The 20352-nt window shown below is 41.2% G+C and overlaps 1 protein-coding gene across 5 annotated transcripts in view; it reads left to right on the top strand.

Moving 5' to 3' along the window:
- SLC20A2 (solute carrier family 20 member 2) overlaps positions 1–20352 on the top strand; it is a 104468-nt gene that overhangs the window by 1393 nt on the left and 82723 nt on the right. Inside the window, exons 2-4 of one of the 5 annotated variants that reach the window (XM_082680294.1) lie at positions 2650–3044; positions 4444–4542; positions 5342–5400. The exons of 1 other annotated variant lie outside the window; for it this stretch is intronic. The gene's annotated coding sequence lies outside the window, so the exon portion shown is untranslated. Of the gene's footprint in view, positions 1–2649; positions 3045–4443; positions 4543–5341; positions 5401–17202; positions 17410–18657; positions 18859–20352 lie in introns of those variants that run through there. 3 more of the 5 variants (XM_082680295.1, XM_082680297.1, XM_082680293.1) reach the window with 3 other exon arrangements.

Raw genomic sequence — 20352 nt, 5'->3', positions numbered from 1 at the left:
AATATAAAATGACTCATAGAGTAATTTAATGTGTTTTTCAAGTTGGAAGAAGGCTTTGCATTTGCACAGAACTGCAATTAGTCCCTTTATTGGGGTATTCAATAGTTTCCAAAGCCCTGTGTCTCTTTATCAGAGTTCCCATTACATGTCATTGTCACCCAATGAACAGGCTATGCTTGGATGTTGGAAAAAAGTAAATGTTGGGAAAGCCTTGATGGTCCCTTCTGAGAGGTGCCCTTTTTCCATATATAGTTTCTAAGCAACATTCCTAATTAAGGGTTAACGAATGACAGTCAAACAGGAATGTGATTTTCCAGTACCAAACCAAGGAAATAAAAAACTGGGTTGGCTGTTACTTTGTTGATGAGTCTAACTTTCATGGGTATGTAGATGTTGAGAATGTTAAGTAATCTACGTTGTAGGGGTTCTACCTTACTTTTCAGTTTGCCTTTACATGTCTTAAACATATTTGAGTCCAGTACTTTGTGCATGAAGAAGTTAAGTTTTTGACTGGATTTAATTGAGTAGTTTTGACTTTCTTAATCAAGAAGTTTATTCTGTGATTCCAAAGGTACAATGTAATAATTTATGTAGGCGTAACAATGACGAGAATGATGGTGGGATCCAGCAGTTTGCATCTTTGGAGAGTAGGATTGGGTGAGAGGCCTGCCGAGGATGAGCGAAGCGCTTGGAAATGTGTCATATTTGTGATTAGAGCGTATTGGACTTAACGCATCTTCAGATAGTGGTCCATCATCGCAGAAGAAAGGAGTGAGAATGCTTTGCCAGTCGGTATTTATAAGAGGGTTCCTTTACCTGAAGGCGTTCTCTTCTGGGAGGAGATGAGTGGACGGATGTAGGAAGAAAAAGATGCATGTGTTAACACTTCCACCCATCGTGACTAACTGATTCCTGCCAACACATGCATCTTCAGGCACTTTTCTAGTAGATATTTGATATCTGTGGGCAGCCACTAGTAGAAGAAGAAGGGAAAAGGGCGGGAGGAGACAAAGCACAGGGCTTTAATGAACAGGCTTTCATTTGGGCAAGATTGAGCAGCTGGGCCTCCGCAGCCTCTATTACGAAAACTGTTCCAGTAATACTGTGTGTGTCTGTAAATCTCTTATATGTTATTTGTATCCAGAAATATGGAGAATATCTCTTTAATGTGCTTCATAAACAATGGAAGATATTTAGAATACAGTACATGAAAAGTTATTAATTTCTGTATGTTTGCCATTGTTGGAAGCCGGAGTGACTGTAATGCCAGCATTGGCTCCTGTTCACGAGACATTTAAGGGATGTTGTGTTTCATCGGGTTGGAGGACAGGCCCTTCCTCCTTACTTCAGAACTTGGCTCTCACGTGGAGTGAGTGCCCTTTTAGGTCCCAGGGTGCAGGGGCCGTTTCTGGGTCCCTCATGGCCGTATTCCAAGAGCCAAGGACAGAGGCCGGCCTACTGAAGGTGTGCAGTAAATATCTGTGGAATGAGCAGATATGCTGGAATCCTCTCTCTGTTCCCACCTGTCGTGGAAATCCAAGTCACCTCTAGGGGCAGGGCCACTGCAGGCTTGCCCTCTCCAGAGTCCCAGCTCACAGTGAGCCCTTTGAATGGTAGCTGTTTAAACCACATACTTTGGCATTTAATCATTTATGGCTTTATATTGTTGCATGACCATTTCCTGTGTTTTGTTTCCCCACCCAAAATACAGGCTGCTCGAGGGCAGGGAATACATGTTTACACAGGTCTGTGTTTGAGAACTTCCTTGTTCATCCAGTATAATAATTTGTACCGAGTAGGTTTATTTTTACCTATTGAGTGAATATTAGGTGGCATGGGGGGAACATCAGAAATATTCAAAATGTGGTCCCAGTCCTCGAGTAGGTAGTATTTCAGTTGGGCAAACATCGTGTACACACGTGGAACAATAAGAGAATTTGGAGTTACATAAAGCACATAATGATAGCTAACGTTGATGTAGTGCTTACAATGTGCTTTTACATGTAAACATATTCGACTCTCACAACAGTCCTTTGACGTAGGTACAGTTATAATCCCACTTTTCACATGAGGAAGCTGAGGCACAGGGAGGTAATTCAGTCACCTGCCCGAGACCACAAAGTGAGTAGTAAGCAGGGAGGTGGCATATGAACCCAGGCAGCCTGGCTCTTGAATCAGTGTGGGTTCTCTGGGGAGTTTTACTTTATCAAAGACAGAAAAGAGAGCTAAAAGTTGACCCTAGTTTCTCAGCTGTAAAGGAAGCTCTTTAAAAATTTCAAAGTAGCGTACATGGTGGCAATGACTTTGAGCTGCAGAAACAATGCTGGATTTTCCAGGCAGAAGAGGTTGATAACGAAATGGTTGAGGGGACTGTATTTTGAAATGACTGAAGGCAAGAGGAGAAAAACCAAATTTTGAACCTCAAAGCTGAGGGAGACTAGGACTCTTGGTAGCTGTTGAATTCTAGGACAGTGATTCACCAGGACAAAGGGCAGTGACTGTTTAAGGTACTAATTCTGTGTCAAATAACTCATGTGAAAGAACCCCTAGTGAATGTAATTTACCAGGATGGGAGCATTACTAAAGGCTTCCGGTGCCCATCTGTCCGTTTGCCTTGTCCTTTTGTGAAATCTTGACCCACATTTTCAGCTTGTCTTGGACAGTAGAACACACTCTTGGGGCCCGGAGGCCTCTTCCAACCAAGTAATATTCATTTGGTGGAAAAAAACTTAACGGCACTGTTGGTTTGGTGACAAACCTGGAGTGAGGTCACTTTGAAGCCATGTGGACTTGGATGAGGGCCTGCAAACAAAATCCAGCAAGATGAAGCAAAGTGGTTTACTCTGAAAGCCCAGTTTTGTATCCCTTTAGTCGGGAGCTGACAATATTATATTGGGGGTGTTGGGCACCAACAGAGCCCATTGAATCCACATGACTCGGCCGATAGGGGAGCACACACGTCACCATACCCGCTGTCCAGGAATCACAGGAGGAGGTGCCCTGGAGTGAAGCCTGGGCCACAGCCCCGGTTAGCAGCTCTGCAGGTACGATGTTCTGTGTGACATGTCGCTTCTGCTGGGGAGGGGGGTGTGACCTTTGTCTTGGGGGCAGCTTTATAACTTGAGTAAGAAATGGCATGTTGCTGCTATCATTTTCACATCAGCTCATGTTTTGGGATGGCCTGTCAGAGCAGCAGCTTATGACTATGAATATCGTCCTGCAGTTGTGTTCTATTTAAATATCTGAGGATATAGTTGGGACAATTTGGGCTAAAAATAATCTCCATTGAAGTGTTTATCCATTTGGCACGTTAGCCTTAATCTTAGTTTTGGCATCTTCTCTGAACGGGGGATTTTTAGGGAAGGAGAAAATGACACAGTGATTTCATTTGTCTTAAACCTGTCAAGCTGGAGTAATGGCATCCCTACTGCCCTGTTTTATGACTCTTAGGGCTGTAGAGCTGCATCCCGAACGTGACCTAGTGTGGTGGTTCTTTAAGTATGAGTGTAGACAGAATGACCCAGGGTTCGTTATACAGTAACAGGAGCAGATGCCTTAGCCTAATCCCAGAGGTTAGAGCTCTTTAGAGCTGGAGCTGGGCAGGCATCTGTATTTTAAGCCATCCTCCGGTGACCCTAGTACCCATCTCCTCATGTAAGAAGAACCAGCCCTGTATTTTAGAGTTTTGGTTTTTTTTTTGCGGTACGCGGGCCTCTCACTGTTGTGGCCTCTCCCATTGCGGAGCACAGGCTCCGGACGCGCAGGCTCAGCGGCCATGGCTCACGGGCCCAGGCGCTCCGCGGCATGTGGGATCTTCCCGGACCGGGGCATGAACCCGCGTCCCCTGCATCCGCAGGCGGACTCGCAACCACTGCGCCACCAGGGAAGCCCCAGCCCTGTATTTTATAGATGAGAAAATCAGGGAAAAGTCAAATGGCTTGCCTACAGCTGGTTCAGTGGTGTCAAGATTTTATCACCAGATAGTATGCAATTTCAGAATTTTATGGCTAGAAGAAATTTTCCAGGTCATCAGTTCTGTAGCTCACTTTATAGCTCAGTATAAATCATGCTTGTTCATACCATTTCCAAATAAGATATGAACGCAGAGAAATAGTGTTTTCTCAAAGCCCATCTTCTATCCTGGCCATGGTAAACATCAAAACGTCAGTCACCAGAATTTCTTTACAATTTTAATGGCTATTTTTTGTTAATTTCAGGAACAGTCAGTTATTTGCAGTATTTTTAATTGTATAACCTGTGATGCCCTATAAAATTTTTTTGAAAATATATTTAGAGTTGAAGTGAAGGATTGAAATTTTTTATCTGAGTTACTTATTTTTCAGTCTTAGCGAAAATATAACACTGTGTGAGAATTTTCACTACTTTATTAGAGTTTTTTTGTTTTTAAAATCTGATTGATTTTTAGCTTTTTTTTTTTTCAAGGCATCTTACCTTGGAAACAGCACAGCTTGGCTTCCGTGTCATCGCTGAGTTCAGAGAATCCTAGTTTCACCGTGTCCTCAGTAGAGACCAGAGAACCAGGTTTGTTCCTTCAAGAAGTGTCCCAGTGCCTTGGAATTCAGCAGCTGTTTCCAGAAGTAAATAATCATGTCAGATGCCTGTGAATGGACTGTATGGCCAAGTGACCCGTTACGATATTCATGGAAGAATGGTTTAAAAAAAACTGAAGAAAAGGCAAATTTCAAGAATTGGCCCAGTGCCATTTAGGATTTTTGAGCAGCTGAAAGAAGATCGTTCTGCAAATATGAGCAACTCGACTGTAGCATATTTCTTTACATGTTTCTTACATCGTCTGTGTTACCCCATTGCTTTTGTGTATAATATTTGAGTTATTTTTCCCCTGCTGCTAAAGCTGGTAATCTGCTTACGATCAGAGTTTCAATCTGTGTGGATAGAGAAACAGTAGATACAATAGGAGGAATGGGAGCTTATAATAGGATGTTGGCCCTCAGAAATTGACTTTCACTGAAGAATTCCTCAAGGCGCGGGATATTGAGAAACCGCTTCTTCTCAGTGATTGTTCAAAGCTTTGGGGCTTTAGGTTCGTCTTCCTTTATCTTCCTCTCAGCCTCTGTGTGTGCCTGCTTTTTTCCTTGCACAGTTTTTTGGACTGAAAATCTGATGACTATATTTTTTCAGCTTAAAAATAAGAGTTATACGAATTACAGCTTCATAAATAGACCTTTGGTACGGTAGCTCTTCTACCCTTGGTTATTTCCTAGGATTAAGAGTAGAATAATTTCCCTTCTTTTTCAGAATAGCTCTTCCTTATTGTTTTTATGTTCTTGTTAAGTGTTTTGTTTTCTTCTATTGTTTCTAGATGGAAATGAAGGATGATCTCTGTGTTCTGTTTTCAGTTATGTAGGAGTCCAGAATAAGGTGGGTCGTAGAAATTTATAGGAAATTTGCATCTTTTCACTGTTATTGTTTTAACCTTGTGTTAAGCTTCCATCAGACTTTTTTTTTTTTTTTTTTTAGCAGTATTGATGTAAATGTCACCTTCTTACTCTGCCCTTTCTTTTTTAGGGCAGTAGTAAGAAGCAGGGATTTCTCCAAATACTGATAAGCACAGAGGGAGAAAAAGTGAGAGAGAGAGAAAGCTTTTGTGATTAGTAAATGAAGCAGTTGGTCACTAAGGTCATTGATGTGTATGTGTCAGTGTGAAAATTAGTTTGTGGAACAATAAATGCTGGAGAGGGTGTGGAGAAAAGGGAACCCTCTTGTACTGTTGGTGGAAATGTAAATTGATACAACCACTATGGAGAACAGTATGGAGGTTCCTTACAAAACTAAAAATAGAACTACCATATGACCCAGCAATCCCACTCCTGGGCATATACCCTGAGAAAACCATAATTCAAAAAGAGTCATGTACCACAATGTTCATTGCAGCTCTATTTACAATAGCCAGGACATGGAAGCAACCTAAGTGTCCATCGACAGATGAATGGATAAAGAAGATGTGGCACATATACACAATGGAATATTCCTCAGCCATAAAAGAAACAAAATTGAGTTATTTATAGTGAGGTGGATGGACCTAGAGTCTGTCATACAGAGTGAAGTAAGTCAGAAAGAGAAAAACAAATACCGTATGCTAACACATATACATGGAATCTAAAAAAAAAAAGGTTATGAAGAACCTAGGCACAGGACAGGAATAAAGACACAGATGTAGAGAATGGACTTGAGGACACGGGGAGGGGGAAGGGTAAGCTGGGATGAAGTGAGAGAGTGGTATGGACATATATCCACTACCAAATGTAAAATAGATAGCTAGTGGGAAGCAGCCGCATAGCACAGAGAGATCAGCTTGGTGCTTTGTGACCACCTAGAGGGGTGGGATAGGGAGGGTGGGAGGGAGATACAAGAGGGAGGGGATATGGGGATATATGTATATGTATAACTGATTCACTTTGTTATAAAGCAGAAACTAACACACCATTGTAAAGCAATTATACTCCAATAAAGATGTTAAAAAATAATAGTAATACAGGAGGGAGGAAATAGGTATGGATGAAACAAGTTGACAGAAAAAAAAGAAAGAAAGAAAATTAGTTTGTGGGTTAGAGCTAAGATGGTTAACTGACATAAGTAAATTTTATTGTTTTCAGCTCTTCTTAGTTTTGCTACTAAGTCAGTTGATCTCATCAGTACTTTTCTCCTCTGGAGATTGTGGAAACCATTGTTCATAATCAAGTTTTACCCAGCAGCGAGAAACAGAAACAAAAGAACAGGTTTAAAAATTTAATTTAATATAGTGAAATTCCAGAAACCATTTGTCTTTTTTTAATATTTCCTTTCCCAGAGGTTTCTTTTACTTTATCCTTTTTTTTGCCTTTCTACCCTACCTATTTATCACCTGGTCTCACTTTTACATTTTTCCTCATTTGTCCAGAATTTCTTGTTTGGTATCTTTGCATTTTGCCTCCTTCCTTCCTTTTTCTATGACTCAGTCTCCCATTAAAAATGCTGTCTGTTCCTTGGGCATGCCTCCTTCCGCGCCGGCCCCACCGTTCTTTCTTGTCCCTTCTTGTAATTTAGTTCCTGTCCTCTCACCCCTGCCTGGTTCCTCCTCGCCTCTGCTCACTTCTGTCACCTCCCGTCAGTGACGACCTCTCCTCCACCACCTCCGTCCGCTTCTGTCTGTAGAGCTCACTGATCTGTCACGGTTTCATCGAGCTCTGATTCCTGATCAGCCCTACATTTATGCTGTTTTCTTCCTGTACCTTTTGTGCATTTGCTCCGTGAGCTCTTTTTCTATTTTCCTTGTCCCTGGGTGGCAGGTATTACTAGATGCATTTGTTGTCTGTACTTGCATAGAACACAGGTCCTTGCTGTGTATTTCCTGGGTAGCCAGGATGAATCAATTATTATTAACTTTTCTTGGAACATTGAGCTTCCTGTGTTTTCTGCTTCTAAGAATTAGATTGGTATTCTAGAAGACTAATACTACTTTAAAGAGAGGAGAGTCATATGATTTTAACATTTTTAACTCTTTATTCAAGAGTTCATGCCATTTCACTTCACTGCCTTGTCTTGAAAAATTAAAGAAGACAGACATCCAAAGCAGGTTTGGGGGTAGGGGCGGGTGGAGGATGAGAAGAGAAAGATAAATACCACAAAAGGGCTCGCAATCAATTTCTATAGACGGAAAACGGAAACCACAAACCGCAGACTCTAAGATTTAGTAGGTAAAAGGTCCCCTAAAAGAATAAAAAGTATCAGTAATTCTGTTAACTAATCTGAGTACTAAGTCATCTATATTTTTATATGTTCCTTGAAGTTCCAGGACTTTAATAACAAAACAGAAACTTAATCTTGTAAATATTCATTTTATTTTGAGAGACTTGATGTCTCCTTAAGTATTAACCTGTGTCATTTTGTAATTATACCGTACCAGTCTCCAAATGTCATGAATAACCAACCCTGTTAGTTTCTTGTGTGGGAAAGCGTATAAATTGTGTGGTCTTGCCCCTCTGGACTCTGGAGTCATGTTGTAATGAAAAGGTAGCTTTTTGGCAAAATCTTAACGTTCTGCTGTTGATGGTTTACCTTGTTGTAGATTTTTCCTTCATTCTTGCATGCACTGTGCGTGTCGTGCTGTCCTGTAATTTCGTTTTGTGCAGTGAACTACTGGAGGTGGACTAATGTGAGTGCAGATGCAGCTTTATTAAACGTGAAAAAGAAAAACCCTATATACCGCATAATGTAGTGTCTAAATGCTATGGTAAGAACAGCCCTACAGATTCAAGCTGATCATGTTGGATCTCCTTTCTGCCTGCGTCTGCCCTCCTTGAGGTGGTGGTTGGCAGGTATCTTGAAGCTGGTTCTGTAATGTTCACCACCCGTGAGCAGCTAGCAGAATCAACATCAGAACCGCTGTTAAGTACTAACAAGAAATGCATGCAGATGTGCTAAATACAGGACTGTGTTCTGGGATTACAGAGATGAGCAGGGTGTGAGCCGTTCTCTCTGGAAGCTCATCGTTGAGTAGGGAATGTTGATAAGTGACAACTGCAACACAGTAGGGCAGATGCAAAAATATACGTAAGTAGCTGCTGTCATAGGAAGAGATTAATTGGGAGAGTCAGAAAGTAGAGGTCAAAAACCTCAAAAAGTCAGATGTAATGTGTAGGTAATGGGGGATGTGCGTGTGTGTGTATTGCGATTATGAAGTAATTGCTGGTCTCTCCTTATTACCTGTGTGAACTGGGCAAGTTACTGAAAGCACTCAGGCTCAGTGTCTTCACTTTGAGATGGTGATAATTGTCTAGTAATGTTACATGGATTCAATGAGGTAATATATACGAGGTGCCAGTATGGTCCATTATTCAGTTATCATTTAAAAATTGGAGAAGGAAACACCCGGTAGAGAACATGGCAGATGAACATACTCTTATTATGTAGATAATGTTGCTGCCCCACATGCCTGGAATTCCCATTTCAAATTTGGTTTTATAGTTTTTAGGAAAACTTAACCTTAGTAAAAACCTTGTAGTCAATCCCCTCTTTTTTTTTAACCAAAAGAAGTTTATTTCGCTTAGTCTACTTGCCAGGTGTAGTTGTCAGTGACGGTGATTTCTTCCCATACATCACATCCATTCTCAAATTTAAAATTTGCTACAGTTAAGCATATTTGACAGAAATATGCCACAGGTTTTAAAGTGTTCAGCTAGAATGACATCACTGGGCTAGGTCTCCGTAACAACTGCTCTCAGGAAAATTAGAGTAAGATTTATTGGATACAGACACTTTGGAGTGTATTATAAAATCAGTCTTTGTAGAGTTGTAATCACAACACTGGGTTATATATACGAACCTAAATTTAGTTCCTAGATTATATCTATGTTTTTGTTATTTTAAAAGCGTTTAAATTAACTTCTTTTAACAGAACCATACTGAACAGTCTGCATTTTCTAGTGTAGTAGAAAAAATTGGCACAGTGATTTAATATTATTTTGCTTATATTATGGTTGATTGATTTCTTTAAAATCTGGGTCTATGTCCTAGACCATAGGATAACCCCGCCGGGTAAACTTCTCACTTGAAACAAATGATTCTTCTGTTCTGTGTTGTTGAGTCTTGTTATAAAAGTCCACTAATTCATAGCATGATTAGACTTGTCTATTCTGTCGTGATTTTGTGTATTATAAGTGTTGTATTTGGGGTAATTTTTAAATATCAGTATTGGGCTAGAACTACCAGCCCAGAATTTTGATGAAAATATATGTCTTGTCTAAAGCATCTTTAAAGTTCCTTATTTACAGTCAAGGGATTTAAATCCGTTTCGTTTGTATTTTATGGCTGGTGTTAATTTGTATTGATGTTACATTCATTTCCACAGCAAGGGAGGCTTGGTGCATTAATATTCCAAAGTTTAGTTTAAGCCGGCTGTGATTAGACAAGTGACTTTCACTTGTATTCTCTGGAAAATTCTCCACAGCAGTCCTCTGGGCATGTTAACATGTTTAATCACCCTAATGAATGTCTGGTTAAGTTAGCAGAGGGCTTTGGGACATCACAGCAGATGGTGTAGGACAAGCTGAGGTGTTGGTTTTGTCTTTCAGTGCTCCTTATTATATACTTTGAGAAATGAAATTTTTTTCTGATAGTGTTTTATTTTTTCTTGGATTTTAATAATCAATATTATTATTATTAATAACAACAACAGTTACCATTATGGAGCCTCAGTAGGGCCAGGCTCTTGACATACATCGAACTCTTTGCTTCTAGTCAGGTAATTTTCTAATAAAATTTGAGGTTATGAAATACATTTATGTATTATGTGCAATATGTGTTTATATTGATAAATAAATAGGCAGATAAATGTTAGGGCAGTTCTGCAGATGCATAGGTTTGTGGTGAGCCTTACATCTCCCCGCTGTGAAAGTAAGGATGTTGAGGGAGGTTTTTGAGCTGCCCAAGGTCACACAGACAGCAAATGGTGAAACCAGGATTGTACTCCAGGTCTGATGAAATCCCATGCTTTCAATCACTTTTCTGTTCCGCCTTTAAAATATTTCCCCTTGAAAAAGTAAAGTTTAGCTGTTTTATAAATGCATCTTATTTTGAGCTAAGGTGGTTTCTATTAATTCTATGCTGTACAGCTACTTTTTCCCCAAAAATAAAACAACTGTGTTCTTGACCTGGGAGTAATGAGGCTCAATGTTAAAAGTAACCAATGCTTAGTGGAAAAACAAAACCAAATACTATGGAAAAGTATAAAGGAGGTGGTGAAAATCACTAGGTATGTGGTTTGATGTATAGTTGGTCTTCCAGACTTTTTGGTGTATAAATACACATATGTGTATTTTTAAAGCAAAAATAGATCCATAACATTCACGTTGTTTAGTAATTCTTCTTTCATTTATTATATATTGGCCATCCTTCCACAGCATTATAAGTTTACATCTTCATGAAAATTTTTCTTTTTCATTTTTTAAAAATAATCCTTTTATTTTAGAACAGTTTTGGGTTTATGGAAAATCGCAGAGCTGGTGCCAAGAGTTCCCTGTTTCCCTGATCATTAACGTCTTACCTTAGTGTGGTGTGTTTGTCAGAACTAATGAGCCAATATCGATACATCGTTATTAACCGAAGTCCATGCTTCCTCAGATTTCCGTAGCTTTTCTACCTCCTGTCTTTTCGTGTTCCAGGATCCCGTCCAGGATTCCATACTTCAGCCCTCAGGTCTCCTTCGGCTCTCCATGCCTGTGACAGTTTCTTATAGACTTTTCTTGTTTTTTATGACTTGGACAGTTTGGGGGCGTACTAGTCAGGTGTTGCAGGGTGCCCCTCAACTGGGGCTTCGCAGATGTTCTTCTCATGGTTCCACTGGGGTTGTGTGTTTGGGGGAGAGAAACCCCTGGGGCCAAGAGCCGTTTTCATCCCATCGTTTCTAGGGTGCCTGCTGTCTGTGTGACGTTGACCTTGGTATCCTGACTGAGGCGGTGCTTGTCAGGTGTCGGTACTGCGGAGTTACTCTCTTTCTCCCCTTCGCATCTGTGCTCTTGGGAAGAAGGCAGCACCCGTGTCAGGAGTCGGGGGCCATGCTCCACCTCTTTGGGGCAGGGCAGGGGACCTACCTACAGTGTTTGGAATTCTGCAGCACAGGAGCTTTGTCTGTTCTCCGCAGGTATTCATTTATCCAGTCTGTTTACTTATATCAGTGTAGACCAGTGGGTATTTATACTTGTGTTATAATCTGACACAACACTACTGTCTGGCTCAAATTGTTCCAGCTTTGGCCATCTGGAGAGCTTTCAGCTGGTTCCTGCCTCCCTTTGCCATACCCTGTTATTGTGGGTTAATGTCTTCCTTTTTTTACATAGCTCCTTGGTATTCCATTGTAAGAGTACACCATAATATATTTAATCCCTCTTTAATGATAATTTAGGTATCAGATTTCTCACCATTGTAAACAAGCTGGTGATGAACAGTCTTCAAAAACTGTATTTATGAAAATATTCTTTGATCCTTCAGGAAAAGTTGCAGTGTTAAAAGGACTGCCCATTTTACATTTTAGGTGTCCCTGACTCTTTCTTAAGGATATTTAAGCAGATTTCTGAGGAGTGAGCATTTCCACCTGACCTGGGAAAACAGTGGTGTGTTTATCACTGTAGCTGCCTCCCTTCTTTTTGCTTTTTTTCATGTGATCAGGGCTGGTGGTGCAGGTGGCACCAGTGGCCCGAAAAGCTGCTTTGAGAATTAATCTCCGTGTCCCTATCACCCAGCTTTATCTGTCAGCTTGTGGCCAATCTTGTTTAAAACTGCCACCCACTACCCCCCCACACTTATTATTTGCATTGAATTTACGGATGGAGTGATAAAGGGCAGAAAGTTTCCTTTTGCTTTTTCTAAGCCATACTGAAGCCAACCTTAACTGCATTACTGTATTAAAACTATTTTATTGCAAATAAATATTCATCCTGCTAGCCCCTGTTGTTCATTGTATGAGGATTCTGGTTTTATTCTAGCCTCATTCAGACTGTCCTGCCTGGCATTTGACGAGGTTGCAAGCTTTCTCTTTTCTTTCCTGAATGGGCTTTGTGACAGTCGATCAGCTTTACTTCCCCCACCTTGAGTGCCTCGTTTGTATTATTTCCGAATTTTGGCTCCCTCTAATCTACCTGTTTCCATTCAGCGAGCACCTTTTAAAGAGGAGAAATCAATGTTACTCTTCTTCTCAATTCTAAGCAAAAGTTTAAAAGATAAAAAAATAACCACAGTTTCAAATACATCTCTGGTCACGTGCATTCAGTTATCCAGGGCTGATGTGTATTGTGGATTTAAGTTCTTGGAAGACACACTGTTCAGCAGGTATGCTGTGGGCGTATTTAAGATTTTACATCTGTAGTATTTCACCTACTCTGCCTATATTAAGCTACTCTTAAACCCTTCTTGATACAGTAATCATCCTCTTTGCTTTGAGATGGTCTTTGACATCATTGCTACTTGCCAGCTGTGTGACCTTGACTGAATTTCTTACCTTTCTGTTTACTCATCTGAAAAGTGAGGCTGTTTAGCAGCCACCACCTCACTGGACTGAGTGTTGAGTTGAATGAGATCAGCTGTAGTGCCTGGTGCGTGATAAATGCTCAGTAAATACTATTCGTCATCTTTTCCTCTCCAGCCATCTGGTATATCTCCCCTTACTTGTTTATACCTTCACTTAGATGAAGAAAAACGGTTTATTGTAAGTAAGTCACCACCTTCATGTTTCCCTCAAACTTGTTTTAAACTTTTTGTTTTGAAATGGTTACAGATTCACAGGAAGTTGTAAAAATACAGAGAGTTCCCGTGTATCCTTCACCCAGTTTCCCCCAGAGGCAGCTAGTACCAGAGCAAAAGTGGAAAATAGACCTCGGTACAATCCACAGAGCTTATTCAGATTTCTCCAGTTTTACATGCACTGTGTGTGTGTGTGTGTGTGTGTGTGTGTGTGTGACTATGTGTGGGTGTGTGTGTATATGTGGGGGGGGTGTGTGTGACTATGTGTGGGTGTGTATGTATATGTGGTGTGTGTGTGTGTGTGACTGTGTGTGGGTGTGTATGTATATGTGGGGTGTGTGGGTGTGTATGTATATGTGGTGTGTGTGTGTGACTGTGTGTGTGACTGTGGGTGTGTGTGTATTATATGTGGGGTGTGGGTGTGTGTATATGTGGTGTGTGTGGGTGTGTGTGACTATGGGTGTGTATGTGTATGTGGTGTGTGTGGGTGTGTGATTGTGTGTGTGTGTGTGACTGGTGTATATGTGGTGTGTGTGTGTGTGACTGGTGTGTATGTGTGTGTGTGTGTGTGACTATGTGTGTGTGTGACCATGTGTGGGTGGGTGTGTATATGTGGGGTGTGTGTGTGTGACTATGTGTGGGTGTGTGTGTATATGTGGGGTGTGTGTGTGTGACTATGTGGGTGTGTGTGTATATGTGAGGGGTGTGTGTGTGTGTGACTACGTGTGGGTGTGTGTATATGTGGGGTGTGTGTGTGTGACTGTGTGGGTGTGTGTGTATATGTGGTGTGTGTGTGACTATGTGTGGGTATGTATGTATATGTGGTGTGTGTTTGTGTGTGTGTGTGTGCAGTTCCATCGCGTGTAGATCTGTGTAGCCACCACCACAACCAGGACACACAACTGACCCATCAACTCAAGGCTTCTGCTTGCTACCTCTTTATATCCTTCCCTCTACCTACCAACCCTTGGTAACCACTAACGTGTTCTCCAGCTTTATAATTTCGTCATTTTGAGACTCTTATATAAATGGAATCATGCAGCCTGTGACCTTTTGAGATTGGCTTTTTTAACTCGGCATAATGCCCTGGAGATCCCTTCACGCTGTTGCGTGTATCAAGTTTGTTCCCTTTTATTGCTGAGTACTGGCATGGTATGGATGTATCACAGTTTAACCTTTTGTCTTTTGGAAGGACATTTGGGTGGTTTCCAGTTTGGGGCTATTGCAGATAAAGCTGTTGTGAGCATTTGTATACAGGTGTTTTGTGTGGACCTGAGTTTTCATTTCACTAGGATAAATGCTTAGGAGTGCAATTCCTGGATCAAAACTCATGTGATGGACCGTTGTAAGCTTCTTTGAAAATATATGCTAATGCCATCCACACTTGTAGATACATATATAGACAATTATTTGTTAATACCAGCCATTATAAATCATATAAATAATATACATTGTCCTTTGTTTTAAACTATCTTTCTGTATAAATTGTGGCATGCGTCCAAAGTATAGAATTCTGTCTTTTTTGTACTGTAATGTAATATGTACTAAATAAATATTTCATTTTGTTAATGAATCCCCTTTCATACTTTATTAAAAATTTTCTTGGACATATAATTGTTCTCAGATACTGAATTTGAATGGGGGAAATAGTTCATGCAATGGTTTTTTTTTTTATCAATTTTCTACGATGTGGTAGAGCTGAATTTTTAAAAATACTTAGATTAGCGCAAAAAACCAGGAAGTCCATTAATTGACTAATATGTGGCAAAATTTCAGATAATCGGTAGAATAGTGCTGGCACTTTTGCTTTCCAACATAATGTTTGGCATCCTAAGATGTTTCATAAAATCATTGTCTCCAAAGTTTATAATAAATGATGTTATTATTCGGATGAAGCTACAAATACTCTTTTGACATGTGAAGGGTCCTTAATTGTGGTAGCCATGGATTTACATAACTTTATTTAATTTGGGCATCAAAAGTCCACATAAGGACAATGTGAATTATAGACGGTGGACCGGGTCAGCTGGTTGATCGGTTTTGGCTTTCCCAAATGTAGCCTTGAAATAACCGATAAAGAAAAAGCTCTTTGTAAGAGATTGGGAGAAAGGAAGGAAGAGGATGAACTGTAAAAAGCAGTGGTTCTTAACTCTCTCTGAATTATCTAGTTAGCTTTAAAAATGAAACAAGTACCTACACCCAGGCCAGTTAACTTAGAATCTCCGGAAGTGGCGCCCAGGCACTGGTATTTTTAAAAAATGCTTCCAGGTAATTCTGATGTTTAGCCAAGGTTGAGAACCCCTGAACCAACAGGAATGGCGTCTCTGCTCATATGTCTTCACCTTAGAATTTGCTAGTGTTTGTGCTTCATGCGTCCATCTCCTGCCTATTGGACTAATGTGGATTCCGCATACCTTTTATTTACGGCTCTGCTGAGGTGCGTATTTTCCTAAGGGGGAAAATAATCACACTTGTGAATTGTGGACACATTTAATCTACAAAACACAGCTTTACTCTGTATTACAGAAGAGTGCCTGTGACATGGAATCAAGTACCCCAAACAGGAAAAAACTCAGAATCACTGAAAAGTCAAAAAGGAAGTTAGATTTCGTCCAAGGTATACTGTGGGTGGGAACCTTTGGGAGAAATTAGGCATTTAGAAAACCTGCCTGGGACTTCACTGGCGGTCCAGTGGTTAAGACTCCATGCTTCCACTGTGTGGGGCACGGGTTCAATCCGTGGTCCGGGAACTAAAATCCTGCATGCCGTGGGGTGCAGCCAAAGAAAAAGAAAACCTGCCTGGAGTGCTGGGATGAGAGAGCTGAGTCTATTTATAGATCCTATTGTCGGCTTTATTTAGTTTCTTTTCTTTTTAGAATTTATTACTTTGCAAAAGCAGCATTAGCTTGTAACAAGTGAAAGTATACAAGGATGAACAAAGAAAAAAAGAATTCATCCCCCACCCATGTTCACAGATGTGAATTCTTCCACACCTTTTCCTGTATTCAGAAAAGTATGTCTAAGGATGTAGGGTTTGTCGGGTTTTTTTGCTTTTTAAGTAGGATTATACTCAATATATTATTCTGAAGCTTGCTTTTCCTCCTTAATATATCATGGGTATCTCTCCAAGTCAATAGATCAGCTCTAACTCTTGTTTCCAAAAAATGAATTAAAATTTTCAACACACCATAATTTATTCAACCATTGCCCTGCAGATGGATATTCAGGATGTTTCTCCCCACACACTTTTTTTTGGTCACTACAAACAGTGATGCTACACGTATCTTTGTATGTATAACTTTAGGTGCTTGTGCTTTTGTGTCTAAAGTATTCTTAAAACCTGTGGTTTGGTTTTGGGCAGATTTCTTAGTTTCTGGATATCTTCTCTGATAGAATTAGTGAGTTAAGGTCAGTTGAATTCCAGTTGATTGGCTTCTTCTGGGTATTAAGTTGGGCATTAGATAGGAGAATCAATTATTTTAGAAATGGATCTGAATGAATTCCAGTGACCGTAGGTGTTTTTCATAGGTCCTAGAATTCCTAAGGTTTCACCTTAAACAGGCCAATGGATGGGCTTCATGGGGGTCCAAGAATCATTTGATATTGATTGCAAAACTGTGTACATTTTATGGCTTTCATCAGATTTTCAGCAGGGCTGTTTCCTCAAGGAAGGCTGACAGCAACCTAGGAGAGATGACTAATACCACACATAGCAGACTGGATTCAGAATAATCTGAACAGGTTGTGGTAATGTTCTAAAACCAGCAAGATGAAGTGGCCTCAGGAGGAACCATCTGCAGGAGTTGAGGACTGCCCCACATGCATCTGAGACAAAAACGAGCTATGAGTTTATTTGGCCACAGGCTTCTGTGAGCCTCTCTGTGATGTGGCTGCTGAAAATAGATGTTAGACCACACCTGGTGAATGTGTTTACTCCTGTGACCCATGCTTAGGTGAGGCATTAGCAGGGGAGGGAGACCGGTGGTGGGCTGAGAAAAGAAGTCGCGGGAGGAACCACCGGAGGAGGAGTTGGGTCGTTGGAGCAGAAGGAGAGGGTGTTGAAGAGCGACGTGCGTGTGGACGCACAAGTGCTCAGTAAATACCTGACGGAGTGGACATCACAAGGCAAAGGATTGTGACCTGCTCTGAGCTCTGGTGAGAGTTCTCCAGTGATGGGGTGGGCGCCTTGGAGAGTAATGACTTCAAGCCTATGATGGGGGGACCCGGACAGGGGCTGTAGAAGGAATTCCTGCTCTAAGTGAGAGGTTGTACCATAGGACTTCAAAACCCTTTTAATTGGATTGTCATATTTCTTCTCTCAGGTGCTTAAATTCCAAAACAGGAGAAAATTCTAGGATAATATTGTAGGCTCTTTTAAAGTACTTTTATAGAGGCGATGGTTTTAACTCAAAGGCTACATGATTGCCAGTACAGGTGTTTGAAAGGTGCTGAAATGTTGAAATATAACAGGTTTTTATCTGAAACTTGCGGCGCATAAGTTATTCCACTGTTAAACCTGAAGTAACTAGTCTAGGCCTGTAGTGTGTGGTTTAAGACTTTATTTTTGTTTCTTTAGAGAGGAGAAAAGCCACATTCTTTTCATGCTGCAAAAAGAGAGTAAAAAAGGAAATTTCACCACTTCCTGGCTTCATTGTGGCCTCCGGAAACATAGGACACTATCTTCATTAGACTAATTGTTGTGAATCCTGACTCAGATGATAATAATACTGCCTGGAATTTGTGTCTTGCTTGTTGTCTGCACAGGCCTGCTTCCAGGTCTGCATACCGCCCTGTGCAGATGTAGCTCTGATATTTCACTTGGGTGAGACACAGATATCTCTTATCGCCCCTCAATAACTGAAACAATATAAAAATCCTTTAGGTTGTGGAAATGGATAAATACTGTCAAGTTTGTTTTTTTTTTTAATTATAAAGCTTTTAAAAAAAAGAAAAACCCTGTATCTCACACTAGTGGTCTTAGAACAGCTTGGGGGCTGCTGCCACTTCCGACCATGGGTTCCATTCCTTTTTATGGTGCCAGAGAGGTTTAGGTCAGGGCTTAAGGAGATGGGCTCCACCACTTGCTGGCTTTGGGACCTGATCTCCCAGTCTGTTTCCTTGTAGAGGGAAGGTAACGATAGCACTTACACCCCGATAGAAGCACTTAGCATGGTGCCCGGCTCATGGAGAGGACTCCCTAAACATTCTGCTGCTGTGTTCTGCTGTCCCCTCTTGAGCTCCTTTCTATTTTTTTCCTGACGTAGCAGATAGTGCCACTGATATGTCTTATGCTATCTGCAACACAGCATGTCTAAAACTAATTTGTGTGTTCCCTCCCCTCCCCCTTCCTCCTCTCATCCTAAATCTACTTCTGCTCTGTCCTGTCTCCTCTCCACCCTCCAGAGGTGCTGAGGGCACCGCAGGCTCTGGAGGATTGAATTCCTGCTCCACCACTTAATGCCGCATGACCTTGGACAAGCGCCTTAATGTCTCTAAATCTCAGTTTCTTCAGTGATCAACCTGATTGCAATCTGTCTTCTAGAATTGGGAAGATTCCCTGAGAGGAGTACACGTTAAGTGCTTAGTGTCATTCCTGACACTTAAGTAAGTGCACAAATACATGTTTATCACTAACAATTCTAAAGCTAGAAGTGGTGGTGTCAGCCTGAATCCCTCTTCCTTCCCCTCACCTGGGAGTCATCAGTGCTATTGATTCTACCTCAGAAGTCCCTCTCTCCTCTTTCTATTCACTGCTTTTAGGTCAGGGTTTCTTCACTTGAGTCCACTGCTCAAAGAGGTTCATAATCCCCTGAAATTTTGACATAGGTGCATTTTTCTTGAGGAGAAGGCATCTAACCTTTATCATTGACTTTCACACAGGTCAGTGACGCAGGAAGGGTTACTACTAACTACTGGCTTAGACTCTTACCTCTCGACTGTATTTGGTAACCTGTCCATTGACATTCCTCCCCTGGTCTCTGTGCCTCTGATCTACTCTTCCCACTGTTGCCCAGTTATTTATTTAGTGTTCTTACACCCCCATCCTGTGCATACAGTTGTGTTGACTCTCTGTTGCCTGTAGTGGCTGTTCTCACCCCAGCCACATAACAGAGTCACATGGGAAGACTGTTAAAAAACACCAATGCCCAATCCCCATCCTGGACCAATTAATTGATACTAACAAATACCAGACATCAATATTTTGTTTTAAACCTTCCCAGGAGACTTTAACGTGTAGCCAGAGTTGAGAGCCTCAGCGGTACAAGACAGTGGACCACCGCGTTAGCATGGCACATAGGGACCGCAGCAGTCGACTTTTTCAGCCTAATCTTCTGCCTCTTCCCCCATTCACATCCTGTCACTTACACTCTGGGCACATAGTTTTTGCTATTCTCAGAACATGCTCCAAGCTTTTGCCTGGACTGATTGCTCTGCCTCAAATGCCTTTCGCTCTTCCTCTGCCTGGTCATTTCCGTCGCAGACCCTCCCCAAGTCCCAAAGACAGTTGCAACCTTCCTTTTGTGCAGACTTCTATTATAGGCCTTACACTGTATTACAATTATTTGTGTCTGTCTTCCATACCACACTGAACTCCTAGAAGGTAAGATCCTTATTTATTTCACCTTTCTCGTGCTTGGCACCAGCTTAACAAGTTCCCTGAAAGTCTGATGAATAAGTAAATGAGAGGGGAAAGCAGCCTACTCTGGGGAATCAGAAAGCCCATGGGGTTGGAGCGTATAAGTAAATATGCTGTACCAGATGTGGTGAGGAAGGCTTGGCAGAAGTTCATCCTCTACTGTTGCTTTTTTGTACTTTTATGAAAAGGAAAGATGGAAGTATATGAGTTTCTCACCTGGGACTAGGAAAGTCGAGACCAGCTTTGACAATAGCTCCAAACATTGTTGAGCTTACAGTCATGTGATGTTTGGCTCCTGAGATGGTGCCGAGGTTTCTGAACGAGAGATGAAGAATCAGCCACTCCGATGGTGGCAGCTGTTTATTTTGCCCAGTGGACTATCCTAACTTAGTTACTGATTTAAAGATACCCTTATATGGATGGTTCTCCAGACATTATATGTTTCTAATTTTGATCTCATC

This window comes from Grampus griseus (assembly GCF_964374135.1).
Source record: "Grampus griseus genome assembly, chromosome: 21".
Taxonomy (NCBI): Eukaryota; Metazoa; Chordata; class Mammalia; order Artiodactyla; family Delphinidae; genus Grampus; species Grampus griseus.
The sequence above is the reverse complement of the archived record's forward strand: the minus strand, read 5'-3'. Positions and strand labels throughout refer to the sequence as shown.